The sequence below is a fragment of the Rhinopithecus bieti genome, unplaced genomic scaffold (assembly GCF_001698545.2).
Source record: "Rhinopithecus bieti isolate Rb0 unplaced genomic scaffold, ASM169854v2 scaffold_15368, whole genome shotgun sequence".
Classification (NCBI taxonomy): domain Eukaryota; kingdom Metazoa; phylum Chordata; class Mammalia; order Primates; family Cercopithecidae; genus Rhinopithecus; species Rhinopithecus bieti.
Window position 1 is genome coordinate 599,160 of NW_016808463.1, and position 25,161 is coordinate 624,320.

Genomic DNA, 25,161 nt, shown 5'->3' on the forward strand with positions numbered 1-25,161 from the left:
AGTTCTTGTCTTTTCAGCACAAAACCATAGAAATACGTGGTGGAAAGTAAAAGAAAGCCCACTCCCTCCTCCCCGTGCGTGCTAGCTAAGGACTTGATTTAACACCCCTTCTCCGGCTGCTGGGGGCTCTAAGCAGTGGCTACATTCCAGCAGTTTTAATCCGTTTTTTATTGTAGGGCGAGCAGAGTTTACACAGGGGCTGGGATGGCTCCCCAGCTGGCCGCTCTCCCCACTCCCGCGCCCCCTTCCTGCCACCCCCGCAGCAGGAACCTGTTACTTTAAGCAAGGCTTTCCAGTGTGGCGCTGCGGGCCGCCGGCGTTTCGGGAGGTGGCAGGTGATTGGCTCTTTCGAGCTCCCCCTGGCTCGCTCGCTCGGCCTCCCCGCGCGCTCCGCCCCGCCCGCAAGCCCTCCCTCCGCCCCGCGAGGCTCGGAGCCCGGGTGTCAGGCGCCACGGCGCATGCTCCGGAATCATCTTCTTTACCCTGGAGCTGCTGCTGCTGCTGCTGCTTTTGCTTTTGGGGCTGAGTTTAATAAGCGAGCGAGCGAGCGAGCAAGCGAGCGCGGGGGGAAAAAGGCAGAGAATGTCCGCCATCTACCCTCCGCTCCTGGGCGCGCTCTCATTCATAGCAGCCTCTTCATGAATTACAGCTGAGGGGGGGCGGAGGAGGGGGGTACCACACAACACCCCAGCAAACCTCCGGGCCCCCAGGCATGGCTAGCTCGGTAAGTACGCGCAAAAATAATAATAAAAGACCTCCCCCACTTTCCTTCCTCGCCCTGCGCCGCCGCAGCCCAGACAGCGCCAGCGCTCCGCGGTTCCAATTAGAGAAAGGTTGGTACGGCTTGCAGGGAGCTGCCGCCTCTCCCTCAGCCTCCGCTCCCCTCCTCCCCCACCCCCCCGGCGCGCGCGCACACACAGACACACACACACAGACACACACACACTCACACACGCTCACACTCGCCCCTCCACCCCCCGCGCCTCCCTCCCTCCTCGCCTCTTTGCAATCACAAGAAGCGCACTCACACACTCCCTCTCGCTCACACGCGCGCACTCACACACACACTCACGGTGGAAGGAGGCGAATAATAACTCAGCCATATTTCAGTCGCCGCTGCCGGGAGCTGCGGGCACAGTCCGGGGACGCGGCGAGCAGCCTCGGCGGCCGCACCTCCGCAAAGCGCCGCGGCCGCTACGATGGTGCGTTCTCCGCGGCGCGCGTGTGTGAGCCGGAGTGTGCGGGGCTGACAGCGGCGGGGCCGCACGCAACTTTGCCCCAGCACCGGGGGGTGCTGAGCGCGAGCCGAGGCTCGGCGGCTGTCCGCCCGCCGCCCTGCCTTTCTGAATTTCATTTTTGAGGGGGAGGTGGGAGATACTTTGGAGCCACTTTGGCTCTTGAAAGTGTCTTGCGGGGGCTCGGTTCGACTGGCCTCGCCGATCGCCTGGGGCTTTTAGTTGGGGGGTGCGGGGTGCTTTAAGTTATGGATGCCTCGGTGTGTTTTCCTGCGGGCTTGTGTGTGTGTTTCAATGTATGTGACGATGTCTCATTTTTGTTGTGCACGAACCCCGTGGCAAGAGCACGGGAGTTTGTGCCCATCAGCAGAGGCTGCCTGTAGTTTCCATTCCGCCTGGCACAGCGCTCCACACGCACGCACACACACACGTACACAAAGACTTCCTCGGCGTGTGCCTGTCGCCGCGGTACTTTCGGGGAGGGGGCTCGCCAGGAACCCTTCGGTCCCTCTGGGTCCCAGCCACCTACCCTTCCACGCCGGGAAACCGCCCCGGCATTGCCTTCTGATTTGTTTCCGATGCATTTGTTATCGTGCTTGTAGTGGCTGAGTGTGTTCTCCCTCTTTCCCCGACCCTCTTCCCGACTGGGGATAACATTCCGTTACAATCCTGTCCGATGTGGATGCGGGGCCCGGGGCGCCTGAGGCCGAGCCGGGCCGGGCGGGCGGGTATATTTGGGGGTGTGGGATGTGGGCGCCCACGCGCGTGAAACGTGGATGCAGAGGGCACCGCCGTTTCCTTTTATGTGCGTTTCAAGAAGGAGGAAAAAAAATGTCAGACGCAACGTTCACTGCCGAAACATCGCCTTCCTGTTGTTCACGGCTGTCTCTCCTCCCCCTGCCCGCAGTGTGCCGTGCAGGTGAAGCTGGAGCTGGGGCACCGCGCCCAGGTGAGGAAAAAACCCACCGTGGAGGGCTTCACCCACGACTGGATGGTGTTCGTACGCGGCCCGGAGCACAGTAACATACAGCACTTTGTGGAGAAAGTCGTCTTCCACTTGCACGAAAGCTTTCCTAGGCCAAAAAGAGGTAGGGCTCGAATACAAAAGGGTCTTGATAAAAAATGTCTTTGCTTGGCGAGGAAACAATCGCTTGGCCCGGGCGGTCCTGCTGCCCCGCTCCCCGCCCCCTGCGCCGCGCTCGCCGGCGTAGCCTCGGGATCCGGGTGCGCGGCGCCGCGCGGGCCAGGTCCCGGCTCCCGCCTGCCCGCGCGCGCGCGCGACTTCGGCTTGGTGAAAGTCACCGCAGAGAAAGGACCGTCAGGTGTCGAGTGTTTATTCATCCCAAGCCAGCCCTCACGAGTCCTCTGGGGTTAGCCGCGGGTTCTGTGGGGAAGGTGCAATTAGTTCTTGAGTTTGGAGATGTGGGGAATGGGGCTGGAGGGAATAAACACTTTGCGTGCGTGTGTGTGTGTGTGTGTGTGTGTGTGTGTCCTAGAGAAATGAAGATTTACCTGTGTTATTAGCAAAGAATGTATTGGATGTAGTTATTGTTCGGTCTTGGCAAGTCAGTTCTCTTTAGGGTCTTCTCTGCTTTCCTGTCTGTGTATGAGGCACCAGGTACCAGTTGCCATAGACTTTTCTTTTTGTGGCTTAGCCACCGCCACACCCCACTCCAGTCTGGATTTTATGTTTACTTGGGGGGCTTACTCGTTCCTCCCTCCCACCCTCGCCTGGCACTTGACTGCTCCTTTGATTCTGAGCAACGTTACAAAGTGTCTGCCGGATGTGATATGCAGGGAGACGGTTCTTGCAAAGGTCGAAGCTAAGTTTAAGAGGAACATTGTGGAGGAAGCCTTTTGCTTTAGTCCCTCCCCACTTTGGTTCTTAGCCTTGGAGTCTAGTTTGCATAATCCTAGTGGGCCTCTGCGGTCCCAAACATTTTCCATAATGGGCAGGACGGTTTTGGAAAAAAAAAACGGAGTGTCATTTTGAAAGAAATTTAAAGAGGGTTTGAGAAATACCGATTTCTTTTCCTTTCAACCTCTGGAAAACTAATGTGTGGTTGTTTTAGTTGGATTAGTGAAGGTAACAGTACAAATACAATAAGGTGCTTTGTTTGCGAGCAGGTTTATTTATCTAAGTCGACACAATGGTTAGTAGTTATCTTCCATTTGATCCGTAATCTTTATTGGCATCTAGAACTCCTGCCGTTTCTTAGAGTAACATCATAATAAATCCATTCCGCTTAGAGCTATGTGAAAATTATTGAACATTCTGGGGGCTGAATAAAGAAAGGAGAAATGCCGTGTGCCTTAGAGGTGGCAGGGGTTTGTATTGGTGCTTATTTTTGTTTCCAGAGCTCATGTAATGGGAAGTAGGATTGTATTTTTTGCCTTTAGTGGTTTGGTTTGTATCTCCTCCTGAAAACTTGAGCAGTTGAATTTGATGGTCTTTGTTGGATGGTTAATAAACCAATCCAGTTTCTTATTGAGGGCTAGACATATGCATGGCCTATAGGAATAACATTTGAAATTTGTTAGCATTTTCTGTTAAAATATAGTCAGAGATTAATATTTCATATTTCCTCCAAACTGGTAAGGATGAGCGATGTCAAGTTTCTGTCACTGATGAGGTTGATGTGATGCTTCTTGGAATCTCTTGCTCCCTTTCCATGTGTCTGTAGAGCAGAGGAGTTTAAACAAAAGAAACCACCTTCTAATATCCTTGGTACACATTATTACTACTACTTGGCTACAGTTTGCTTCAAGGTGAAATAAGCTTTTAAAAAGCAACATTTATTAGGAAAATTAACTCAGTTGGCAGAAGATGTAGCTCTTAAGGTAACTTTGTTTAGGCACCTTGACAGTCAACAAATTGACATTATAAAATTAAAGATGATCAACCTCTATTTTACCATTGTTTTTCTGCTTCAGTGGATGTGTGTATTGACGTTACTTTTATTTCCTATACTTAACGATTTTCTGTCCAGCCTGAGGGAACATGAGGGTGCTGCTCACATAGGCCACACCTGGGAGTTGTTGCTAGGCGTGGTAAGCTGCTTGATAGCAGTGATGCCTTCTCAGAGGTCTCTGGTGAGAGATGTCTGCTTGTTGGTTGGACTCCTCAATTTTTATACTCAACTGTGGAGGTTCTGTATGCAGTCCATAAGCCATTGTTTTAAAATGTTTATTTTTGGATTTTTATTTGTATGTGTGCTTCCCATGATGTGACAAGTCCTGGGAAAAGTGCCAGCTTATATCGCCCAGGAGAGACCTTGTCATACTGTAATTACACATGATTCAGATTGCAAGAGAAGGTTTCTCTGTTCATTGGGAATAGTTAGTTGTAAGTTCAAGCAACACCAAACATGCCACTTAATCCTGGGACATATTTTTTGGCTTATAAAGTCTTTCAAAATGATAAGAATAAATATAGAATAAGAACGCCAAGAATTTCTATGTCTACTTCCAGTACCTTTTAGGGTGCTATGTTAACTATATTATAGATCTGTAAGTGATAGAGTAAAATTCTACCAACTGGAAATTGGCAAAACTGCAAATATGAATTTGTGAGAAATCCGAGTTATAAGATCTTTAAAAGAAATGCTCATATTCTATAATAAATAAGCTGTTTGGCTCTAGTGACAATCTGAATCACTTTCACTGTATACAGTAGCTGCTAAACAGAGATGAACCTTAGGACTGAGGATGAACTACTCAACCGCAAAGATGAATGACTCCTTAGTTTTGTAAATCTTTGGTTTGGAAAAGTGAATTGATTTTCAGGTTGATATCCTTTACTTCACAGTAATATTAGAACTTGTAGGAGAAGAAATGATAGTATTTTTAACTTGTGGCCTAATGAGAATTATGTATACCATTTCAGAATTGAGCTAATTGGATTTGAATTAATGAGGTTTTACTCTGTCATAAATATGTGTGGGAGACCTTCAGTTTAAAACTACTGGCACGAAATCTTAGAAAAGAGATTTTGATGAAATGGTGAAGCCCGAAATGTCTATTAACCATGACAAAACAGGTAGGCCACAGTATGATGCGTTTTTAAACTACCTGCAAAAAAGGACAATCTTATTTATTAGTACCAAAGATTTGTACTAGTCTGATATGACTGAAATTAGTAGTCACATTTGAAACATTTCTTTTAAAATATTAATGTTTTTGTTTTTAGTATGATGTGAATTTTAACTTTCTTTCCAATTACAGCCATCCTTACTATTGCAATTTGTTTCACAGACATTTATGATATGAAATCTTTTGCTTATTATTTTATGGAAGCTAATTTGGCCACTGGTATGATTTGATAGCTTTTTATTTGTAGCCTTAGTCCTTTGAGTGGGCAGATAAAGCTTAATAAATCCACTCTAACAATTTTCCTTTAAGTGTTAGAGCCCAGCTTTACTGCATAGTTTGATTTGTGTTAAATGGTCTTCTGAAATAATTTGGATAAGTTTTTATCAAGGTAACTAATATTTGAGGACTTACTAGCTAAGAAGTTGTGTGCATCTGGTATATTTTCTCTTCTGAGTCTTTTAAAATATATAAGGAAAAAAATGAAGATGGGTGACTATTGTGATACATTCAGTGAGTGTTATTTGTGTAGGGTGTGTATGAAATTTAGATGACCAGCGAGTACAGTTTTACTACTGTGCATTTTGAAGCACATAAAATATAATTTTCCAAGGCACTTAAAAGCTGAATTGTTGGAGGAAATCTCATATTCTGTGGGCGAGAATGTAAATTGGGCAGGGGTATTTTGGAGAACATTGGCAAGGTCTATTAAGATTTTTAATGTTTATACTGTTTAGCCTAGCAAATTTACTTCTAGGAATTTTCTGACAAATATGTTCTCACAAGTACACAAAGATACAGCATGTTTCTTGTGACTGTTTTTGTAATAGTCAAAATTTGGAAGCAAGCCATATAGGGGCCCTCAACTAGATACAATTAAATGATAATCTGTAAAAAGAGGTATATCTATTTGTAGATACAGGAAGATCTTCAAGAAGAATTAAGTGAAATAAGGCAAGTCGCTAAATCATTGTGATCTCATTTTTTAAAAAAGTTCTTGTGCAGATAAGTATATGTATGTGTATACATGGATATGTCTATAAATAAGTAAATTTGCATTAGCGGGCATCAAACTCTTACCAGTAGTTTTCTTTAGTAGCTACTTATGGTGGTGGTGATGGGAGGTTATTTTTGTAGTGTTTGTTTTTTTTTAAAGTTAACTCGTATATTTAAAACATTACAATGAGCACACATTACTTTTAAAACTGAAAAGAATAAAGAACCAATATATAGAATATTGTTTTAAAAATAGGGATTAGCATGTAGCTATCTAAAAGTTAAAGATCTAAAAGTGATCTTTAATATCTTGAGTAGATATTGTTGCTTAAAGATGAAGAGAATTTGGGGTTAGGAATTACAGACTTGTATTCAAATGCTGGTTTAAGATCCTCCTTGTGTGGTTTTGGACAAGTTACTTCTGTATCTGTTTTCTCATTTGCATTATGAAAATGATGATAAAATAGAACTATTAAGTTGAGGTTGAAATATAAATCAACTGTTGTCAAATTTATTGGGCTTAAGACCTTTTACACTTACAAATTGAGGAACGCAAAGAGTTATTTTGTGTAAGTTATATCTATTAATTTTCCTGTATTATAAATTAAAATGCAGACATCTAAAAGACATTATTAATTTGCTTAAAGGTAATAACTTATTACATGTTAACATATAAGTAACATTTTAATGAAAATTAACATTTTCTTTAAAACAGTGACAAAAGGGACATTGTTTACTTTTTTTTTTTCCCCTCATATCTCTTTGTTTTAATAGAAGACACCTAGGTCCTCTTACCCGCTTCTCTTTTCAGTCTATTGTGTTATCACATGTGCTGGAGCCTCTGGAAAACTGTGCTGTACACTCATGAGAGAATGGGAAAGAAAAAGGCAAATAACTTCATAGATTTTATTATATATATAGTTTTAACGTCACCAATCACCTGAAAAGATCATAGGGATCCTGAGGTCCTAACTCTACACTCTGAGAAATGCTGGTAGAAAGTATTCAGCATACAATCTGGCACACATAAATTGCCCAATACATGGAAGCTGATTGTTATTATTGTTGCTAATAAAAATTTATTTAATGGAAACAGAAAAGGTAAATCTTCCAAGGTATTTGCCTCATTAAATTCCAGTGAATGATTACCTAACAATAGTTTTTTCAGAAAAGGAAAATTTAAACTTGGGTTTTTCTGGACATATTTTATAGTTATTATCACTGTCCATTCTTTTTTTTTTTTTTTTTTTTTTTGACAGGGTCTGACCCTGTCACCCAGGCTGGGTTGTAATTGTGTCATTTCAGCTCATTGCAACCTCACCTCCTGGACTCAAGCCATCCTCCCATCTCCTGGTCTCATGCCATCCTCCCATCTCCTGGTCTCAAGCCGCTTCCCAAATAGCTCAAATTACAGGCATGGACCACCATGCCTGGCAATTTGTGTGTGTGTGTGTGTGTTTTGGTAGAGATGGGGTTTCACTGTGTTGCCCAGACTGGTCTCCAACTCCTGGGCCCAGGCAATCCACCAGCCTCGAATTCCCAAATTGCTGGGATTCCAGGCACGAGCCATTGTGCCGGGCCTATCACTGTCCATTCTATGATGCATTACCTGAATTATGCAGAAGTCTTTTATATTCATTATTGTAGGTGCCCCTCTGTAGAGCTACCTATCTTTGTGAAGTAGGCCAGGCAGGGATATCACTTGGTTTGATAATTTTGCCTTAAAGGTCCTTTGTTCTTCTCTTGGTTCTTTGAAGTTTCTTTCCCACGGGTCTTCCATGGACCAACTCTTTCTTGCCTTTCTAGTCATTTGTTACAGGTAATCCCCACTACGTAACATCACTTTTATAGTTCTCAGATATAGAACTTTTCTTGTTTTGAATCTTCAGAAGAGTTGTTATAGAAGTTGGGAAATTACATGGCACTATTGTAGCTTTTGTGAAGAACCTTGTTCATTTTTTTAAACAAATGAAATGTTTTTTTCTAATTTATAAATATTTGTTCATTGTAGAAAAGTCAAAACATAGAGAAGTTATCTGAAATTTTCATATATAACCATAGTTAATATTTGTTAGACATCTTTATATATATACACATACACATCAATATTAACTACTAACATTCATTCATTCAACAAGTGTGTGTGTGTTTTTTTAGCTCCTACTATGTGTGTGTGTGCCTGCCTGTCTCCCTCCCTCCCTCACTCCCTCTCTCCTTCCTTCCTTTCCTTCCTTCTTTCTTTCATTTTGGGACAGAGTTTCCCTCTTGTCACCTAGGCTGGAGTGCAGTGGTATGATCTTGGCTCACAGCAACCTTTGCCTCCTGGGTTCAAGTAATTCTCCTGCCTCAGCCTCCTATGTAGCTGGGATTTTAGGCATGAGCCACCACACCCGGCTGATTTTGTATTTTTAGTAGAGATAGGGTTTCACCATGTTGGCCAGGCTGGTCTCGAACTCCGGACCTCAGGTGATCCTCCCGCCTTTACCTCCCAAAGTGCTGAGATTACAGGCATGCGCCACCGCACCCGGCCCTAGCACCCTTCTTAGAGCTGGAGATAAAGCACAGAGGAACATTCCTACCTTTGTGGCATATCATCTTTTAAAATTGTTGGATTTTTCTGGCATGACATTGTATATGGCTTTATTATGCTCCATTTGGATTGTTCCCAGTTTTGATTTGTTATGAATAATGCTGTGATGGACATCTTTGGCATTCATTTTGATGGTTTTTCTAATAATTTACTTATGTTAAATTTCTGGAAGGGAGGTATTGGAGTAAAAAGGTATACAGAGTTAAAATTTTGTTATATATTACCAAACTTTCCTCCAAAAAGATTGTCCCAGTTTATATTTCCTCAGGCATATAAACTAGAAATTGACAGCTTAAAAAAAATCTTTGCCAATCTGTATAGAAAAACGACCTCATTTTGGTTTGCATTTATATGATTAGCAGTGCCACATATCTTTCCTTATGTCTTTATTTACCATTTGTCTTTTGTGATGCACCTTTTTTGCCCTTTGTAGTCCATGGCTGCTTTTATAATTAAAGAAAAAAGAAAAAAAGCATGGGGAAATGCAGAGAATGATATAACAAACATTCAAATCCCCACTACCAAGAATGAGTAAATGTTTACATATTATCATATTTGATTCCTTGTTCGGATTCTGGAGAATTAACTATTAGAGATGCAGCTAATATTTTAAAATGCTTCCCAGCCTTTTCTTCCAACCCTTCTGTCTTTCTTCCATTCTATTTATCTTGCACATTTATATTGCTTACAAATAATAATGTATTGTGTCTTAAAATCAACATGAAGATCATGCTAGTGAATCTTTTTTTTCAATTGAGATATAATTCACATGCAAAATTCACCCTTTTAAAGTTTGCAAGTCTGTGGTTTTTAGCAAGTATATTCGTAAGGTTGTATAACCATTGCCATTATTTAATACCAGAATGTTTTATGAGTGAATACATTTTCATCTTGCTTTTTTCACCCGCTCAATTATGTTTCTAAACCTATCCACATTTCATCTATAAAGAGCCACGTCATTCTCTTCAGTTGCCTCTGCTTAGTATTTCATCATGGGAATATATTGTATACCTTACTTTTCTGTTTTCCTATTAAGAAATAAATAGGTCATTTTCTGTTCTGTGCAGTGAGCATCTTTGTGCATGTTACCTTGTGCAGATGAACAAGGGTTTGGACATAGGCCTAGATTTTGAGTTACTGAACTGTGGGCATGTGTGTCTTCATTTGTACTAGCTGTTGTCAGATTGCTCTAAAAAGTGGTTGTGACAGTTTATACTTTGTCAAGAAAATGAGTACCATTTTTCCTCTATATCTTTGCCAATTTTGGCTATTTTAATATTTCCTATTTTTCAGAGTTGAAATTTGGTATCTTTTTGTTTTCATTTACATTTCTCTGGTTCCTGGTGGGATTGAGCATTTTATATGTATGTATTGACTATTTTGATTTCCTCTTTATTGACTTCTTTTTATATCTTTTTTCTTAAAAAAAAGATTGGGATGTTTGTCATTTTCTTGTTTGTAGGATGTTCTTCCTTTGTTATTTGTGTTGAAAATATCTTGCCTCATTTTTTTCTTTTATCTTGATTTATGGTATCTTTTCGCCATATGCAAGCTTTTGATTTTGTCAGATTGATGTGCTTTATTTTGTTTTGTTTTCCTCTCTGGGCTTAGGGTCTTATTTAAGAATTTAGTTAGTGGCCATAGTAATGTGCTTACCCAAAAGGCATTATATATGTAGGATACAGTGAAAGACTGAGGGAGATACAAATAAGAGTAAGAGGAGGTCCCTGCCTTCAGTGTGCTTGTATCTTTTTAGAGCTGGAAAGGACACTTGGGATTCTTCATCTTCAATTACCCTTTTGTTTTACTTTTAATCAGAAGCCTAGAAATGTGGAGAGATCTTGCATGTAGACACAATGAGTCACAAGTATGCCTGTGCAAAGATAACTAGTAATAAATGGTGGTCAATGTTTACTTTTAAAACATTGAGTAATTATTCACTTATATTAGCAGACAAATGTTCAGCAATAGCTGCTTTTGTAGACATGATCTAGGATTTAATTAAATAGTGGTTACCATGGTAGATACTGTTTAAAAGGAAAAAGTCTATAGCTACTTTCAGACAAAATCAAATTCTCTATATGAATTAAAGTTTTCCTTTGAGATTAAATCTTTAGAAAAAATTGTTGCTGAGTGGTAGTTATCTCCTGATATTTTGTCCCCAACTCACCCAGTGGTAAGAATTGCAATTACATGAAGGATGCAGAGTGTTGTTTTAAGAAGTAATGTTGCATGACTTAATCCTTTTAACTTAAGTGTGATAAGTTTGCAGTGGTTGAAGACTGAAGAAGCCTATTACGATAGAATTTCTAAAAAGATAAGGCTAGCATTTGGGTGTTATTTAGTTGGTATGTAGCAGTTAACAATTAACTTTTTGGATAAAATCAAGTCACCATTTTTTATTAAAGAAAATTATTGCTTATCTTTAAAATAATGTTTGTTAGTGATTATAAAGATGATTAGTTACATTTAATTGGAGTTATTACACATATTAGAAGGTTGATATTCTCAGAGCCAAGTAAATTTTTTCTATTTTAAAATATTTGATTTTGTCAAAACTAGATTTGTTTTCTTTGTTCCCTTCCAGTAGAAATTATCAGTTATTTCCTCATCAATACCAGGCCAAATGCTCTGTGTGTGTATATTGATTCTTAAAAGCAAAATATATATTAACAGTTTCCTGAAGTATTAATAATAATAGCAGTGGCTTGGAGAGTAGGGAGGTGATTTGCCTCTCAATGTTTTCAGATATAAATTTTGTCTGAATGATGCCTTTTCATTTTTGCGGATAGGTTTTTATGTCCAATTTCCCCTGCCACCTTCCAAGGATGGTATTGGGGATAGCATACTGTCTGATTATTCCAGGTATCTATTCATTTGATAAACATATAAAACACTTTGGGTGTTTAAAAACAAAGTTCATTGTAGACTTTATATCATCTTTACCCTTTACCCCAAATACTTCATTAATATGAATAATGAAAGCAAAATAATGAAAGCCTTTTTTATGTCAAAGAAACATTCTTCTATTTCACATAATATTTTCCTTCATTTTATTTATTTCTCTGCTTCTCTATAATAAGCAGCTGTTTTATAGAGGTTCAGTGAAAAATGGGGGGTTTGGGCTGTTGAGATTTATTTGCATTTAGTGGAATAGGTTATTTGAAAATGTTGACACGGTTCAAGATTGTCTGATGCTTGTTGTATGACTTTTTCTCTGTATGCACAGAAATAGTAACTAGTGGGTTGGAAGCTAAATTTTCTCATTTTATGGAGCACCAAAGCAGCACGCGTTATGCGTTAACATGCTTTCATCAGTCCAACACTCCCCTCTCTTTGTATATGTTATCTCTTTTTCCTCCTGTGTTGCATTAGAGTTACACATCAGAAAGGATGGGACCTATGTTATCACTGTAGATACTACTTATAGCTTCATCAATGTGATGTCTTGACACTGGAAGTTTTTGGCAACCATATAAAGGCAGGTATTGCAAGTCAGAAAAAGGGTTTCAGAATCCCTGACTTTACCTTCCACTCCTGGAAGTTATAAATTATTACTCAGATTTCTGAAACTCATTTATTCTGCACCTCTAATAATTGACTTTGTGTAAATGGAACCACCACTTGAATTTAGCAGGAAACATTGTGTCTGCTGAGAATCACATTTTCTAGAATGTGTTCTAGCATTTGTAATAGGCAACAATGATTTTTTCTCTTTTCTCTTTTTTCCCTTATTCTTTCTTCACTTACTTTGGATGCTTAAAAAGAAAAGCTAGACACAAACTTGAAGGACTTGGCCAGCTCTATGATTTTTTTTTACTACCTAATCCATGAAATGACAACCAGCCTTTTAACTTTAAAAATAAGAGTCTAATGTAGTCCAGTAACTTGTATGAGCAGATTTAGCAATGCGGCAGGAAAGGCCCTGGCCTGAGAGGTAGAAAGGATGTGTTTGGACTGAATAAACTGTGTGGGCTTTGGCAGCTCTGAAAATACTGTTTTCCTTGAGTTCTAAAAAGGATAAATTCTGCAATTGTCATTGATCTAGTGTTTTTATAACAATGAAATAATAACTACCCTTTATTAAATAGCTATATTGGTTATCATGCTAGACAATAGACATGTGGTGTATTTAATTTCTCACTCTTCCTAAGTAGTAGTTTGGAGAATGATATTTTTAAGAAAATAAAATATCGATATATGAACATCAGTGTATTGAAATTTTATCTTTTCTTATGATGAATGGGCAGTGAAATGGGTGAAAGACTTGCTGCAGTAATAGGGAAGTAGAAGATAACATGAGTAATTCACCAAATAAGAAATTAAGTTACACTTGTAAAAGTTAATTTCTGATCATATTGGTGCCATTCACCTCAACCATCAACTGTTTGTAGGTTGAAGAATTTCAAGAACTCAGAAGACCACCCAGTGTTGATAGGAAACTTCTTCCTCAAACATGGCTCTTGACCATGCCATTAGATCTTTGGATTTTTCATGTTTTTTTGTCTTTTACAGAAAATAGACCTTGAAATTTTGTCACTTAATTTGCTTTTCTGAAGTATCGCTTACCAGATATTACTTGTGATTATATTATCAATAGAGTAATACTTGAGGACTGCCCATGTAAGCTAATTGAGGACTGTCCATATTATCATGTAAACAGGTTAGAAGAAAGTATATGAAATCTTTAATCATCCAACATACTTGTATACATACATATAAGAATAAATAGGGTTTTCTGTTTAATAATTCAAATGCTCAGTTGAAGTTGTTCTGAAAAGCAAGTACCTTTCTACTCTTCAGTTGTAACATGCTATATAACTTTTAGGTCAAAGAAAAAAATAATTCTAGTTAGCATTCCAATTATATAAAGGAAATTGTCAAGCAGTTGACTAGAGCCAATAATTTAATTTATCCAAAAATACACAAATGCAGACATTTAAAATACAGCTGCAAATAAATAGGAATTTTCTTATGTTGCAAAGGCTACATAATAGCTTATAGTTAATGCTTCTTGACAGAGTATCTTTTTTAGGTTAACATAATTGATTTAGTTCATTTTCTGTATTAGAATGGCTAGATTTGTTCATCTTTACCCCACCTTTTGAAAAGCATGTGACAGATGAAAATACATCACTGAAAAGATGAGAAGAAATGCTATCATAGAATATTAATGTAAGTGATTTCCGGGAGGTGGGATATCAGGAACTTCCTACTGTTGTCAGTAAAATTTGTTGACTTTTTCAAGTTTTCTTGAATGACTCATATTATGTGAAAGTAAAACTAGTATTTAAATGTATGTATGGGCACATTTACAATAGGATTTTTAGTTTTTTCTAAAAGTAATCTAGAACGTGATTAAGACTGTTTTTCCCAAGAAACATTTTCAGATTTTGTTATTTGACATTTTTGCCACCTTGTGGTTTTGAGTCTTTTCCTTTAATGTTACTATGAGTATTTGCACAATGTTTCGTAAGTTGATCGTAAGCTTTAAATTGAGACATGTAGATAATGTTCTTACCTTTCTTAACATTTTGTATTGAAGTTATACAAGTAATGAGATTAACCTGATTTATAAATGAGTATTCATATAGGATAGTCTTGGTAACAGAAAGATACCATGTGTAATATATCAGTACAGTATACATTTTGGAGTACTAAAGAATGTTTTGAAAAGTTCTGGTCTTTTTTTCCTGTGGAGTTTTGATAACTTTGATAATTAATATGTCTATCTTGCTGTGTAGTGTTAAAAATTTTTCTAGAGCTTACATCTGACTTTAAAATCAACTACAAATAAAAGACTCATCATGTTGTTTAGATATATGGTGATTATATTGAAGAATAAATAGTATTGATAATTGGAAATAAAAGACTCATTTCCAGTTTCTGCATCTTTGTATATAATTTGGAAGTTAGATATGAACTTTTAAGAAATAAAAAGTACCAAAACAAGTACCAAACATAAGGCATAGAGAAAAAAAGATTTGGGGCAGAGAAAGAAGTGGTCCTTTTTGGATGGAGAATTCATACATAATTCCATAAATACAAACTATTTTGATACTAAGATGATTTTATTAATATTTCATATATAAGCTGCAAAATATCTAGAGGTTTTACAAAGGGAAATTAGTACATAATTTCATGTTTTATGTACAATGCAGATTGATATGAATATTCCTTAAACATAACTAAAAGTGATTTCTGCAAAATGAGGAGGTTAATTTTAGTTGTCTCCAGGTCTTCTCTGCCAATCTAAAATTTAGTCTAATAAGTCCATGATTTATCAATCTGTGAGAAAACCACATTTGCATTTGACATTAAACTTTAAAAGTGTGACTGTGCACTAATGCATAGCAAAGCTTATATGTCAAATAAAAATAAGGACGTTTTCCCTTATCTACTACTAAGTAGATAATTTTACAAAATCCATACATTCCAATTAGATTAACTCTACCTTAGAATGTTTGTGAAATGTAAACATTGATGTTTGTGATCTGGGTATTTCTTATTAGCTGCTTGAATAAAATTGCAACTTCAAATTCTATTTGCTAGCATTTGGAATAAGATTATATTCCATGAACTTAATTTAGTTCTGCTGACAAATTTCTACTTAACTATGTCTATTCCTTTTGAGAGAATTCTAAATGTGATTTATAATGGCCTGGAATCCTTTCTTCAGGATTAAGGTAAGTATAAGAATGATGAAAATGTACTCTTTGGCACAGTGACTACAGATGGCAATATTTATTTGCTACTTTTATTAGTAAATTAATTTATATAAATGTCTTAACTGCAAAAATAAAATAGTAGTTTTAAAATTAAATAATTGTTTTAAAACTTGTTATAACCAAATACCCCAGAGACCAAGTTGGAGAGTGGAGAGTTTGAGCAATACGAAGACCTGATTTGAGTATTGCAAAGAGATTCCAAATTGGCACCAAATTAAATAAAAATACTCATAAAATTTTGTTATAGGACAGACAAAACTATGGTAGATGACGATAGTGTACAAATGGCCCTTATTTGGAGCATATGGAGTGGGAGCATATTTTGCAGTGAAAGAGGAACCAGAGGACAAGGTGTTCTCTACTTGTAGACTTGTAAAGACCTCTGAGTTTTCTTTATGTTATTGTAGAAAGACATTATTTTTGCTTTGGCGTGCTTAAAACTAAAGGGCAAATGATCCAAAAGAATAATCTTGAAATTCAATAGCAAGAGAACTACTTGACATTGTGGGCTGGAGGCCAGCAAACGTGGGGCTTTCATTGAATGCGTGGGAAATGGGGCAGGCCTGGAATTTAAAGAGACAGGGTGCAGTACCCTAGAAAAGAAAAGCCCTCCTGTATGATTTGCTTACTTGGAGAAAAAAAATAGACTTAAAGTTTTCTCTAAAGGATCTTTATTGGATCAACTATTTAAGGCATTGAAAGACACTGAGTGAATTTTTCCTAACTCCACCTCCCACACTCCCTAGCCATCTTCTCTTGTCTGAAATTGGTGCAGAGTAAAATTGTTTATAACAGAGCAGAAGCAGCTTTTCAAATAAAAGTACTTTGTAGCCTGTTCAAATGGAGTATAATGTAATTCTCTCTGAAATTGAGCACTTATTACTTTGTTTATTTAGCTGTTTTAAAAGTACGGGTGGGTGAAGGGGGTACAGCAGGAACCTCTGCTTTAGAAATTACGTTTTTTTCTGAGTTTTCCTCCCCCATCCACTCATGAATCCCCCTTCACCCCTCCCCCACCTCCCACAATCCCTCAATAAAATAGTATTTAAAAGACTTGAATAACCAGTCCTATGTACCAGCTTCTTGCTGGAGGCAATAATGTTGTACTATTTTCAATGGGTGGTCTTGAATCTCCATGGGAGATTTTACAGGCAGTGGGCTCCAAGACCCACTAAGTGTATTATATGAACATAACCAGCTAAATTTCCCAGCCATAGAGAATATGCAGGGATAGTTTTACATTATTGAATTCTCATCATTAATTACTTGCAAACTGATTTATTTAATTTTATTTGAAGAAGTTATGGTTTAAGTCCTTAAAGTGAAACATATTAACCCAGCATTTGGGAGTTACTTTTTAAAACCAGTAAGCCATTCGTAAGTGTGTCAGTTTAGGAATATCCATTTGTGCGTGTACTTTAATTATTAAATTTTAAGTAATTTGTACTCCTTTACAAAACCAACACTTAGTAATTGTCTTCAAATGCTTAATAGTTGAAGTGAGATTTATCTACTTAAGATAGTATAAAATGATATAGGACTCATAATTAGAAAGTATATTTGATATATTTATAATCAATTAGTATCTCTTACCTGTGGCATATAGTATAAATGTTATACTAGCTTAAAATCTAACTAAAATTGTTCTGGCCCAAACCTTTGTGGAAGGAAACATGATTGGAATTATGTTAAATAGTGGATTAAAATTGCTCTTTAGGCAAATTACTTGAGTAAGACAATAGATTTACATATGCATCAGAAATATTGAAATGGGGAATGTTGTCATAAATATCAAAATGGGGAACGTTGTAGTCATACCTATTCCAACATAACTTAGTTTGAAATTATCTTGCAGCTTCTTTCTAGTATGAACCCTTGGTTATTAACTAGAGTAATAAACATAACTTTGTTGGGTCATTTATTTAAATTACTTTGTTTCCCTTATTCACATTCTTCAGAAACTTAGTTTATAAATAAATAAATATTTATAAGTCCCGATTAGCTAGATGTCTGAAATTCCTGTTTTCCTCAGGCTGAGTAAAAAAGAATGTAGGAATAGATACATTGATAGTAACCGGATGATGATATGTAATGAGAGAGCTATTTTTGGTTTATTTTGAATAGTGTGAGTAGTTTTTGGTAGGAAATTGTAATCCTTGAGGAATTGAGTTTGTTTCTTTTATAAAAATCATTATACAGTTGTTTTAGGTCTTATATAAAATGGTATAAATCCTGCAGTTTTCTTCACTGAAAGAATCAAACATCTGTGGCTTAACAGTTTACAGCAATGACTAATCATTTGCCTTTTATTTTTTAGCTTAATATCTTCTTGAATAGCTAAAAAATTTTCCAGTAGTTTTTATAAGTGAGTTTAAAGTGATAGCCATCTGAAGTTTTATCTTGTGTAGCCAGTATTTAAAAGTTATTAAGATTATCTACACATAAAAAAGATACAACTTACTTCTGGCCATATATGTGAATAAAAGTTTAACACTGTTAAAAATTAGCTTGTCAAGTAAACGTACTGACTGAGGCATAATTTTGTTTTCGTTATCCATTCCGTTGGCTGAAAATGAAATAGAAACGATCTGGTTACTAAAGACCAGTGCTGCATTGGATCACTTCCTTGAGCTTTTGCTATGATCGTTAAAGGCAAAGTTAGACAGCTGCTGTAGATTTTGCCAGTGGCCTCACAAAATAAATTGTTTAACCCTGTTAGTTTCAGACACTATCATTTCTACTTTGCGGATATGCTAGCTGTGTTCGATATGAATCTATATGACTCTGATTTGAATTTCTGATTTACAGGAAGGTAGTATAGCAGAAAATGAGTAATTTTAACATGATGATATTTTCATGTCTTGGAATATAACAAATCTCAACATTTTTGCTTATATTGGTACATATTTAAAAACTTCAACTTAGACTCTTTAAAGTTAGACTCCTTTTTTGTATCTGAAGACTTTTAGAAAACTGTGAAAATTGAGTTTGACTTACAATCCTTGGTAATTGGATATTTAAATGTCCTTTTTTAGGCTTGAAGTCCAGAGGCAATACTAACTCATTGACTTTAAAATCTCATCTTGGATAAGCGCAGAGTTAGAACGACACCATGTACTCCTGGAATTGATGTTGTAATGTTAAAAATCCCAACAAAATTTCAGCAATGTTGGGTCCTTCTGTATAATGTGTTTGCATTATTGCTATAGGTTTAAAGGGCAGGGGGAAATACTTTATTGTTAAGTCTGAAGAAGGCAAGATTTTGAAACCCACTGCTATGTGATTAAATCAGTGTGTTTGCCCTGAGGCTTCAGCCATTCAATCTGAATTCATAGTATGAAATTTTGGATACCTTCTGTGTTTGAAAATAATACTTCTTAAACAATTTAAAGACTGCCTTTGCCTATTCACATGAAAACTATTGAGGCAAATTACCAGGGTTAAGATTTTCATGTAATCAAGACTCTGAAGATACATTTCAGTATTTTAAAGAGAAAGTTCACAGCCACTGTACATAAAATTTTACTGGGCTTTTCATTAATCTAAAATAACTGGTCTATAAGTACTTTATCAGTGAAAACTGCTCAGCATGTAAAACGAGGAGTAGAAGAGCACAAAGGCGTCCTGCAAATTAGGGCACAATGAGTGCTAACGGACTTTCCAGCCATCTCCAGCTGTGAGATTATTATAGTTTTTGCAAACCCTTTTCTCTCAAAACTAAATCAAGAATGGTAGAGTCCTGATAAAAAGAAGTGTAGAAAAGCCTAACTAATCCTTAGATGAGTTACTTCAAACGTGCCAAAATAGAATAAAATCAGTTAATAGCATAGATTAAAGGTTACTTTCAATGCATTTTTATCACTCACATTGAGAATTTTGTTGTATGTTAATGCATTTGGCCTTAGTTAACAAAATTCAGAGGAAAAAACATAATTAAATTTGAGAGATTACATGATCACATTGTTTTGAGGAAATTTAGTACCAAGTTTTGGGTTCCAGATTTGACCTAAGGGGTAAAAGTGGTGTTCTTGAGATCAGAGCTGTAAACAGGTGGCTCCAAGTTTTTGGGTTATAATTAGAAGGCTCACCTATATTCTTACAAGAGTTGACTTATTGTATAGATTTTTAAAAAACAACGTGGCTATATGTCTTTGGATAAATATGTCCAAGTGGTTTCTTCGATAAGATTATAGAAGACTGCCACAATCAGATCTGGATTAATGTTTCAAAAGTGCTTAATTCTTGCTAATGGTAAAGAGAAAGTGAGGAGGAGAAATTAGAGGCAGATTTTGGGTGCAAAGGTAGTCTTTATTTTTATGTATATATCTAAAAATGATCTTTCATATATAGAGGGAGACTATATCATGTCTACTTTTAATTCAGAGCCACATATTAGCCAACTATTTAATTTGTGGAATTATGGCATATTATAAAGCTGCCAAAAATATTGGGTTAAGGAAAAATTTATTTGGCATGATGCCATTGGCAGGAGGAATTAAAAAGTGACATGTCTTTCTCTTTTTCAGTGGAGATGTATAAATATATGTATGCATATGCTGTGTGTGTGTATGTATATATCAAACTTAATAAAACATTGTTACTAGAGCCTGGCAGTAGGAGATTTCATAATCATGTTACATTTGCCACTCCTCCAAGATGCCAAATTGTAAGTGTCTCCATCAGGATTTAACATTTACTTCCTTGTAATAAATGTATTGCTTTTGCAGTGGGGTAACAGGAAATAGTCTGTCACTCCTGAGCACATGCATGTGCTATATGTGTTAGGTATTTGTGTGTGTGTGTGCGTCCATCTCACATATTCCATATACAAATGTAGATTTTTTTATAAGCTATGTGAGAGTAAAGTTCTGTTAATTTATAGTCAAAACATAATTTGTCCATACATACAATTCCTTTATTGAAATTCTGACCACATTTAACCTTATTGAAAGCTTCTAGCTTGAATGAGTTTTGCTACATTGAATAAATACTATGCTGTATAGTTATTTATGTGCTCAAGAAGCTGAACTTTCATTCCATCCCAGTAAGTTCCCATGGGATAAGTTATTTTAGTAAATCAGAAAATTTTTCTGAAAGCAAAGTAATTCTTAATTTTGGAGGCTTGAAAATGGAGAAAATAGCCATACGAGTTAGGGGAAGAAATTCTCATTGATTCATATTGCTAAAATTAATTTAAAATACTTGTACTCTGAAATTATCGTGAGGGGAAAAACCCACCACAATGCTGCTGAATTGTTTTACTTCTGGGATTCTATCTTTGTGTGTTTATAGGAGTGGGAACATTTTATCTTCTGTGTTTCTGTTGAGGTTGTTTTTCAGCAGTGCCCCAAGAAAAGTCCTGGAGTCTAGCTTTGAAGCCCTGTGGACAAGCTGGATATCAAAGAGCCAGAGGAATTCGGCAGTAATTGTTTTATGACTGGCCAGAAATCAGACCTATTTGTATAGGTAGCACACAAAATAGCTGTGATTTGACAATTTGGTGCTATTTATACCTACCATAAAAAGAGAAAAGAAAAAGTTAAAGGGATATTTTGGAAACAGGAACTAAGCTGTAAATGCAAATTGCTTCATTTTCTCAAAGGAACAAAAGAGAAAGGGTTTAGGAAGTTTTATTGAAGCTACATTATTGAGGATCTGTCTGCTTTCAGGACACTCAATATTGTACTCACATTGAAACTACACTTCTTTCTGTTTGCAGTTTTTTCCCTATTCCCATCTGACTAAAATTATTTTTGTGGAGCAAAAGAAACTGGGGGAGGAGGGATAGTGGAGTCACAAAGTTTCCAACTCTATCTTAGTAGACATTTACAGTTTCATATTGCTGTTGTTATTTAGCTTGGGGTAAGAACAGTCTGCTGTTGCTACAGCTAAGTATTTTTCCATATAAAAGTTACATATTTTCCACAGTCAGTTGCAGATCATTTATTATAGTGAAGTGTGAGGCTTTGCTAGGTAAGTTTTCATGTCTTTTTTTTAGAAACATGCAGCATAAACTTTCTACTTTCTATGACTATTTTTGATCTGGAAGCCAGAGACATCTTTTTGACTACAAAATGCCTTAGTTATTTGTTCCTCTCACCTGGAGAACATTCTGAACTAAAGGTGGGCAGTGTATCATGGTATGTCTGTACTTCAATGGGTAGCCCAAAGTGAAGTTTGACTGTTTCCAGTATGTCATTCTGACCTTTTGAGGTTGTCAAATGCTTCATTGTTTTGCCTCCAAACCCCAGCCCCTACAGCAGTCTGAGTCTGGGGCAATGGTGCAGAGAAAAGCAAACATGTCTGTGATTGACTATACTTTTTTTTTCTTTTTTTAAAGAAACCCTAGAAATGCCTTAGGGATCCCTGGGCTTTGTCACAATTTAAAGCCATTTTATCATTGAATTTTGACTGTATTAATTTGCTTTGGTTTAAAATTTTTCCAATTGGATTCTGATTCTCCCATAATAAGTAGAGTGATCTCTGTCATGTATATGTTACTTTCTAGGGAGAAGCTCTATAGTTATAGTTGGATGAAAAGAGTTCACTGAGGGTAGGAGAAAAGAAGTGGAAATGGGTGGAGATAACTGGGTGTTCAGTCAGTCAGTTCTGGCTTCTTTGAAAGAAGACTAAGAGTTAAAGATGGTGTGTGAAGGATCAGAAGCTTCTGAATAAAGATTTAAAATGGGAATCTCCCAAAAGCCTAAAATCTAGTTGGATTTCAAGGTGGGTTCCTTATTCGGGAAATAGGTGACATCACTATAGAGAAGAAACATGTGGATTGCTGTTATTCCTGAGGAGTGTGAACACTCAGATGGGAAAAGAAGATACATCCTTACAGAATATTTTCATGGGTTGAGAATGTACACCAGTTGGGGTTGGTTAAGGAAGGGGTTGTATTTCTAAAGTATTGATCATTTATTCAGCCAACATAGAGCACCATCTATGTGCCAGGCACTGCAGTAAACACTGAGGATAGCAACAGAACAGATGTGGTTCTTGTCTTCTGGAAGTGCTTAGTCCAGCATCAGGCATGTTTTCCATACACACGAAGCACAATAACAGCACAACAAGATAAGTGCTTTTATGAAGCTATGAAAATGAAGCTGCGGAAATAGAATTCTAAGTGTTTAGTACTGCCCAGGTATCAGAATTTGAACTAAGTTTTTTTGTTTTTTTAGGAAATTGCAAGTGAAGCATTTGGTAAGACAGAGAATCAGTGTGGATTTAAAAAAATTATCCTGAATCTGTCAAAGATGGATTTTCATCTCTTTGAGGGTTCTCTTTATAGGGCTGTATAAGTGCAGTGTTCTTGGAATTTCTGAACTCACTGGGTTAGCATCGTACAATATAGTATTATATAGATGAAAAAAGAAGAAAGCTAAGCAATTTATAGTTACTGAAGGTTTAATTTTCCACCTTGTTATTTTACAGACGTGGCATCCAAGACTGAAGATTAACTAACTTGCCTATGGTCCACGTGGCCTATGAATATGGTAACTCTATGCCCTGTTTTGCTGGGGACAGTTAAAGTATATGCCTGTTGTCCTGTGTTGGTGACAAAACTATTGCTTTTTGGATGATAGATTATATGTCACCCTTTTTTAGAGTGGCATAACTAAGATTTAAACTTAGGCCTTTGACTCCAAGTCATAAGCTCATCACTGTTTTACTCTGTTTATATCATGCTTCTAGGTCATGTCTCTACTTTTAGGTTGGTCTAATGAGAAGGATTCTGAGGCCTAAGTCTGGCTTAGTACAATGTTCAGTTCTTGGTTATGTTTACCATGGGCAATGGGGAGAAACATGATAGCTTTCATGCTACCTTTTTTTTTTTTTAAACATCTGGTTACTAATTGTTTTAGAATGCAATTTAGTTTTCCTTCAGAAATTCTGAAGGCATTTGAGGAACTTTATGTCTTAGGATCATATTTATAAATATTAGTCATCATTACATGATACTCAAAGAAAATTCTAATGATTTGAGTCTTCTGGATAAATGGAAATTTGGTACATCTCTTAATCATTGAATATTGTGCTTTTCCCTTTAATTTTTGTTTCCCTTTCTTCGCCTAATCAGAAACCTAGAGCAGCAAAATGGGGTTTGAGGAAAGTAAGTCTAATTTGGAAAAGAAAATTGGGCCGGGCGCGGTGGCTCATGCCTGTAATCCCAGCACTTTGGGAGGCCAACGTGGGCGGATTACGAGGTCAGGAGATAGAGACCATCCTGACTAACACGGTGAAACCCCCTCTCTACTAAAAATACAAAAAATTAGCCTGGCGTGGTGGCGGTCGCCTCTCGTCCCAGTTACTCAGGAGGCTGAGGCAGGAGAGAGAATGGCGTGAACCCGGGAGGCGGAGCTTGCAGTGAGGCAAGATTGCACCACTGCACTCTAGCCTGGGTGACAGAGCGAGACTCCGTCTCAAAAAAAAAAAAAAAAAAAAAAAAAGGAAACTTATGTTGTGATTTGCTTAAATTGATTAGCTTTTCCACCAGGTTCTCTGGACAGCTTTTGAGTAAATCACCTTAATTTGGTTTCATTTAAATGGCTCAGCACTTCAGAAAGGTAGTTTTAGAAGTGTACTGTCTATCAGGTAAATCAGCTAAAACTTAAATGGATTTAATCCACTGATCACCTCTGGTAATTAGATAACTTTATTTTGTTCTGTGTCATTTCTTTTATGTAGTGTCTGAGCAGTGCTTCACTGAAGTCTGTAGTGTCTTCACCTAAAGAATGACTAATGGCAACTGTTAGAGTGGTAAAAGCAAAACTAAAGCCATTTTTGAGAACTTACAGGTTAGATGGTATTGGGGTGGGATGGAAATGCCTTATGTTACCCATCCTACTTCTCTTCCAAATTTACACATCTAGTTAGACATATGGCTTCTCTGCCCTCAGAGACTCATATGTGGGGTGAAGGGGAGATAGATTTGTAAGTGGATAAATTTCAGTGCAATTTAAATAAGTTATAGTTTGGTAACAGAGTTTTTTGGGAACATAAAGTGGTAAGTAGAGATTGAAGATGAGCACAGTTATGTTTCCATTTGTATAGCCGATGTTTGAACCTGAATCCTTCATATTTTATATCATTTTTGGTTTCTGCAGCATTTTATGTTGTTTTGCTTCTCTTTTCAGAGACTGTTTATGACCAACTTGAACAATGTGATGAAATTCTTCTTTAGCTCAAGTTGTTATGAATCCAAAAATAGATCTGGGCTAAGATTGGACTTTGTGGCACAAATTGTGGTTAGGTTGTGGCTGTCTTTCTTCCAACAAATAAATGTAATTTAACAATTATTTAGAAGTAAAGCAAATGTTGCTGAGACAGAAACAGGACCTGGTTGATTTTTAAATGGTGCTTTGGAACACTAAGCAGATATCTAAGTTTAAAGTAAAATACTATTTGGAAAAAAATTGTTTTAGTTAAAAAATATTAGTAAGCTTCTGTAGAATGGTAGAATTGGTGACTACAGTTCTATAGGAACCTTACTTATTGTAATCTCTTACTCCTTTTATTTTCC

The 25,161-nt window shown here is 37.3% G+C and overlaps 1 long non-coding RNA gene across 1 annotated transcript; it reads left to right on the forward strand.

Moving 5' to 3' along the window:
* The first annotated feature begins 420 nt into the window (after nt 1-420).
* Nucleotides 421-23,134, forward strand: LOC108538564 (uncharacterized). Its single transcript, XR_001888117.1, has 3 exons — nt 421-724; nt 2,143-2,323; nt 23,073-23,134. It is a non-coding gene; the product is annotated as an uncharacterized LOC108538564 (long non-coding RNA).
* The last annotated feature ends 2,027 nt before the right edge of the window (nt 23,135-25,161 follow it).